This window comes from Notamacropus eugenii, chromosome 4 (assembly GCF_028372415.1).
Source record: "Notamacropus eugenii isolate mMacEug1 chromosome 4, mMacEug1.pri_v2, whole genome shotgun sequence".
Lineage (NCBI taxonomy): Eukaryota > Metazoa > Chordata > Mammalia > Diprotodontia > Macropodidae > Notamacropus > Notamacropus eugenii.
In genome coordinates, this window is record NC_092875.1 from 364,670,374 (window position 1) to 364,676,764 (window position 6,391).

At 36.5% G+C, this 6,391-nt stretch overlaps 1 pseudogene; it reads left to right on the forward strand.

Annotated features, from left to right (window-relative positions):
- Positions 1-2,820: 2,820 nt before the first annotated feature.
- Positions 2,821-3,785, forward strand: LOC140498530 (ribose-phosphate pyrophosphokinase 2 pseudogene; annotated as a pseudogene).
- Positions 3,786-6,391: the final 2,606 nt, after the last annotated feature.

Sequence of the window (6,391 nt, forward strand, 5' to 3'; positions counted from 1 at the left end):
TTCATTTGGCTAATTCTACTTTTTAAAACATCCTTCTCCTCATTGGCTGTTTTGGGCCTCTTTTTCCAGTTGAGTCAGCCTCTTTTTCAAACTGTTATTTTCCTCAGCATTTTTTTGGTTCTCCTTTAGTAAGCTGCTAACTTGGTTTCTAAGGTCTTCTATTGTGTGAGCCCATTTTAAGTTCCCTTTGGAGGCAGAGGCCTTGACTTCCTCTGACAGTATGCCTTGTTCTTCCTCATCCGAAAGGATGGGGGGAGATACCTGTTCCCCAAGAAGGTAACCTTCCATGGTCTTATTTTCCCCCCTCTTTTGGGCATTTTCCCAGCTTTCTCTTGACTTCTGAGTTTCCTCTCCACACCCACCTTGCCTCCAGTTCTGCCCAGCCAGCACTTGTGGGCTGAGATTCAAAAGAGTTTCTCCCAAGCCTCTGGGACTTCCGGCGGGGGGGCAGGGATGCTATTCAATGTGAGATTAAGATCAGATGCTCAGGTGGGGGCAGGGCCACCACACAGGGTTCGGTTCCCTTGGGGGTTTACCAGGAAACCTTCAACAATGGACCCAAGCTCCTGCCTGCTTTGGGAGCCCTTGTCTGCTGCTGCCTCCACTGCTGCCTCCTGAGGGGGCCTGAGTTATGGGGACACCCCGCTCCCTTCTTGGCCAGCCGAAAAGACCCTCTCACTGACCTTTGTCGCCTGTGGGTTGAAGGACATGCACTGCTGCTGGAGATTCTGTCCCTGAAGCCTGCTCGGATCTGCTCCTCTCAGTGCCGCATGACCAAGGCAGGGCTGGGATCTGCTCCACGTCCAGTACATGACAGACCTTTCCCGTCAGTTTTTCAGGTTTCTCTGGAACAGAAATCTCCTCCACTCCATTGTTCTGTGGCTTCTGCTGCTCTAGAATTTGTTAAGAGTTTTTCTTTACAGGTATTTTATGGGCTGTGGGGTAAGAGCTAAGCATCTGTGAATCTTTCTACTCCGCCATATTCAAGAATCTTCAAGGAAATTTTTTAAAATATAAATAAGCACATTTTGAAAAGAAAATTAAGAGCATACACAAAATAGACTGAATTAAAAGATATAGTCAGAGAAACTTCATTTTTCTTTAAAAAAGGTGACAATTATTTCATATTAGTACTTCACATATATGCACTAAATGGCACAGAATCCAAATTCTCAAAGGAAAAGTTAATTGAATTGGAGAAAAGAAGAGAACAAAATGATATCAGTGTTTGGGACCTCAACTTACTCCTCTCAGATCTAGATAAATCTAACCATTAAATAAACAAGAAAAAATACTGAGAGGAAGAATTGATTTTTTAACCTAGTTCTGATAGATCTATGAGTGGGAATAAAAAGGAATATATCTTTCCTCATTTGCACAAAGTGTCCTTACAAAAATTGATAATTCATTATGGCATAAAACCTCAAAAACAAAGCAAAAACAGCAGAAAATTTGAGTGTACCCTTTATAAATGATAATGTAATGAAATTATTTTCAAGGAAGTTTCTTTGAAGCATAAAATTAAATTAATTAGAAACAAAATTAATCAGAAACAAAATCATTATATGATGAAGAATAAGTAGGTTAAAGAACAAATGATAAAAGATCAATAATTTCATTAAAGATAATATAGATAATGAGACAATATAACCAAAACTTACAGCATTTTTTTAGAAAGCAGTATTTGGGGCAATTTTTATATCTCTAAACACAGAGCATGCAGCTATATCCACATAAAAATAGAATTTGACATTTATCCTTATGTAAAATCATTTGCTTTGATTTAAACAAGTATTCTATGTAGGACCAATTAATTGAATCTGCAAACATTTAGGACATACAAAAAGAAAAATCTTCCTAGAAATTATAAATTATATCTTTTCTGAGTAGTATTTGCTTTTCCATCACTTAAGGTTTTCAAATGGAAGTTGGATGACAAATTGCCAAAGGTGTGACAGAAAGTATGCTAACATATGGATTGGACAAGATCTACTCCAGTTGTTACAATTTGGGTTTCATTTAGTTCTCAATCAGATAAGCAACAATTCTTTCAGAGTTTCAATGACTTTAATAGGGTTATTGCCTTTATTAAGTAAATGTATCAAATGGTATTTTGATGTTTAATTTACTTTGCTGATTAATCTCTCCAAAAGTATTTATTCTCCTTTCTGGGGAGGTTTTGGCTTATTACATTTATTTATAAGCTGATCCTTCCTTTTTTGCTGTGGCAACTTCTCCCTGGCTTTCTTTAACTTCTACTTGTAGGGATTTTTTTTTTCTCTAGTGAAATATGGCTTTCACCTAATATCTGTTTTCCCCTTTCTTTTTTTGCAATAATATCCCACCATATAAATGTGCTTTCCCTAAAGAAGGATACCATGCTCCACCCTCAGTATCCAGGTTGTTAGTCATGAGCCAATATGTTTGTGAACGGGAGCATTTATATGGACTAGTATTGCTAGAAGGTGGGTACCACCTGTCATTTTGTGTTCCTCTGAGGAAGCCAGAACTGTGTATTTTTAAAACATGGGCTTCAGTAGTAGGCACTGTTCCTGTTTTCAAAATGATTAAATACAGGATAAGTATAATATAAGTTGTAAGGAATTTTGAAATATAATTGAGCCATGGTGATGATGGTGGACATTTCTTCTTTTTCTGCATGTAACTTTTCTTGAAATCTAATAACATTACTAGGTAATACATGGCCATTAATAAGTAGTCATTTACATATGTATGTATGGGCTCTAGCTCCTGCCACCAGCAGAAACAGCAGCCACTGTCACCCATTGTTGCTAATGCTGCCCCCACCGAATGCCTGCCATGCCCAACATCCTGCTGTTCAGCAGCAGCTCACACCAGGACCTGTCCCAGATACTGGCAGACAGGCTGGGACTGGAGCTGCGCAAGGTGGTCACCAAGAAATTCAGTAACCAGGAGACCAATATAGAAATTGGTGAAAGTGTGAGAGGAGAAGAAGTCTACAACATCCAGAGTGGCTGTGGGGAAATTAATGATAACTTGATGGAACTTCTCATTACGATCAATGCTTGCACAATTGCGTCATCATCCAGGGTAACTGCAGTGATCCCATGTTTTCCATATGCCCAATAAGATAAAAAAGACAAGAGTTGTGGTCCAATTTCTGCAAAATTTGTTGCCAATATGCTTTCAGAGGCTGGAGCTTATGATAACATTACCATGGATCTCCATGCTTCTCAGTTACAGTTGTTTGTTTGTTTGTTTTGATATCCCAGTGGATAACTTGTATGCAGAACCAGCAGTCGTGCAATGGATTCAAGAAAATTTTGCAGAATGGAGGAATTGTATCATTGTGTCCCCAGATGCTGATGGAGCTAAAAGAGTGACATCAATTACTGACAGACTGATTGTGGAGTTTACTTTGATTCACAGAGAAAGAAAGGAGTCAAATGAGGTAGACAGGATGATTTTGGTCAGCGATGTGAAGGATCATGTAGCCATCCTTGTGGATGACATGGCTGATAGATGTGGCATGATATGTCATACTGTAGATAAGTTACTTTCTGCTGGAGCCACCAAAGTTTATGCTATTCTGACTCACAGAATTTTCCTGGACAAGCTATTTCCAGGATTAATAATGCTGCATTTGAGGCTGTGGTAGTCACAAATACAATTCCACAAGAAGACAAAATTAGTACTGCTCTAAAATCCAGGTTATTGACATTTCTATGATATTGGCTGAAGCAATATGGAGAGCACACAATGGTGAGTCTATGTCTTACCTGTTCAGTCACGTTTCACTATAACTTGAGATCATGGCTTTCCTGTAGGCTGTGTACAACCATTCAGTTTCTGTTTAATTATTGGAACTCAACAGCATGATAATTACTGTTTATTAAAGTTTCAGTTGTGTGTGCTTTAAGATTCCTTTTTTCCTCTCCAACCTTTCCCACCTTCTTAACCTCTCCCCCTTCCCCACCTCCCACTCCTTCCCCCCCCCCCTTTTTTAATGAATTGGCTTGTATGGGAAATGTCTGCATTTTGTTTTGGTCTGTCAGATAACTTGTTCCTGTACTCTTACATTACATTGAAGCTTCAATTATAAGAGAGTAATTACATTTAAGAAGTTTTTTTTTTTAATTTTATATATCTGAGTTTGTTAAAGGTAATCATGTATTGAAACATTTTATGTATTCTATTTAATAAAGATGCCTAGGGGCAATTCTGCTATGCAGAATTAGACCTTTTATTCAGAATATACATTACTTTAGAGAATTATAAGATACTTTGAATGCTGACTTTTTTGTTAGTTGGAGTTCAAATTAATTTATTGGACTTTACCACATTTAAGCAAAGTTTTGATCAGCTTAATGATAGTCATTGACCAATTTGCTGATGGAAATTTGTGACAAATCAGTTAAGGACAATGTAGTATAAATGAACATAGTTTTATGTATCACATCTAAGTTGACCATCATATTGCTGTAATTTCGCGCTAGTTGTTTCTGAAAAATGCTTCCAGGTTGGAAAATTCCAAAATTATTTCTGACATTAGAATTATATAGAAATTTCTCTATATTAAATGATCTGACAAGCTTTGACTGTGCATTACAAATTGAAAAGAGAAACTGCACAGAAAATCTCAACTCTAAAAATGTATGTATGTACGTATGTATGCATGTATGTATGTATGTATGTATGTATGTATGTATGTATGTAGGTGTTCTCTAGATACTGCTTCAAGAAGCTCAGGTATCCTGGACGTTTATGGCTGTAGAAGCAGGGCTGTATCAATACAGGGGAATAGGTCAATGTTTAAAGGAGCATCTAAAATATCAAGGTACCAGCTCTATTTCTCAAACTTCCTACAGGAAGCTTCTGTTATTGGGGCATACTCACTTTATATTCCTTGACTTTTGAGAGTGTATTACTTGAGGAGTGGGTAGAACAAACTCAGGAAAGTAAGGAGGAGGATTTCAGGGTTTCTTTGTTTTTTCAAAGGTAAACAAATGATAAGTTCCTTTATAGATATGAAAATTTGAAGGGTTTGGTAGAATAGTGAGACCCATATGTGCAACAGGCAAGTAGCAAAGAAGATTTATACCTCAGGTAAGAAGTTCTAATTTGGGGTGAGACATAGAAATATTGGAAGTATTTACAAAGAATGGATAGTATCAGCCAAAATAATGAATGTGAAATTCAAGGGAAGTACTATAAATAAAATGTCAAAAATTTGAAATATATATCATTCTTGGGAGAAAAGAAGAGGTTATTGAAGTGTCTAGAAATGAAGAAGAGAAGAATGGAGAGGTATGAGGATAAAACAACGGCAATGACATGGAAGCCAAGCGAAGAGAGAATTTCAATGATGAGGTGGTCAACACGACAGATAATTATTAAAGGTGAAGAAAAATGAGGAATCAGAAAAATAATGGATTTTGTTATGTGTTCACTTTAACATTTGGAAGTACAAATACAGTAGAGCAATGAGTACCAGAGCCAATGTAAAGTGATACTGAAGATCAAGTGAAATTAATGACTGCCACTCTGGGAAATTTGGTGAAGAGAAAAATTAAAAGAGCTTGAGAAGATAACAAAGTGAAGGGGAAAATAACATTTCTTTTAGAATAAAGAACATCTGACCATGATTGTAGGAGATGGGGTACAAGCCAGAGGTGAGTAAGAGAATTTAGAGAGGAAGTACCTTACAGAGCAAGGCTGAAGAGGAAGGAAAAGCAAATGAAAGGAAGAGTAAAGAGAAATTTTTGCTGTTCTTGTTGTTATTGTTTGTCATAAGATCCCATTTCCAAGATACATAAGGAACTTCTCCAAATTAATTTTTTAAGAATATGCACAATTCTCTAATTGACATATGGACAAAAGTTATGAACAGGCAGTTTTCAGAGGAAATAAAATCAAAGCATTGATATTCACAAGACAAATGCTCCAAATAATTAATAATGAGAGAAATGCAAATTCAAACAACCTATTAGATAAGCAAAGTTGACAGAAAAGAAAGATGCAAATGCTGGAAAGCCTATGAGAAAGCAGGAACCTCAATGCACTGTATTAAAACTGTAAAGTATGCCCTCAACCCCAAAGTAACTAAATTGTGCATAATCAATGGCTCAGTGATATCACTACAAGGTTAATATCCCAAAGAGTTTAAAGAAATAGGGAAACATTTAAAACTTGCAAAAATATTTCAGCAACTCTTTTTCTTGTGGCAAATAATTGAAAAATGAAACAATCCATATGAATCTTCTCAGATTTCTCTGATACAATCTCTGATCATTTCTTACAACACAATAGTATTCAATTATATCCATATACTATAATTTTTTTGTCAACTCCCCAACTTTGGTAATATACATGTAATGATAATTTAAATGGAAAGATCTTTCCCATTCAT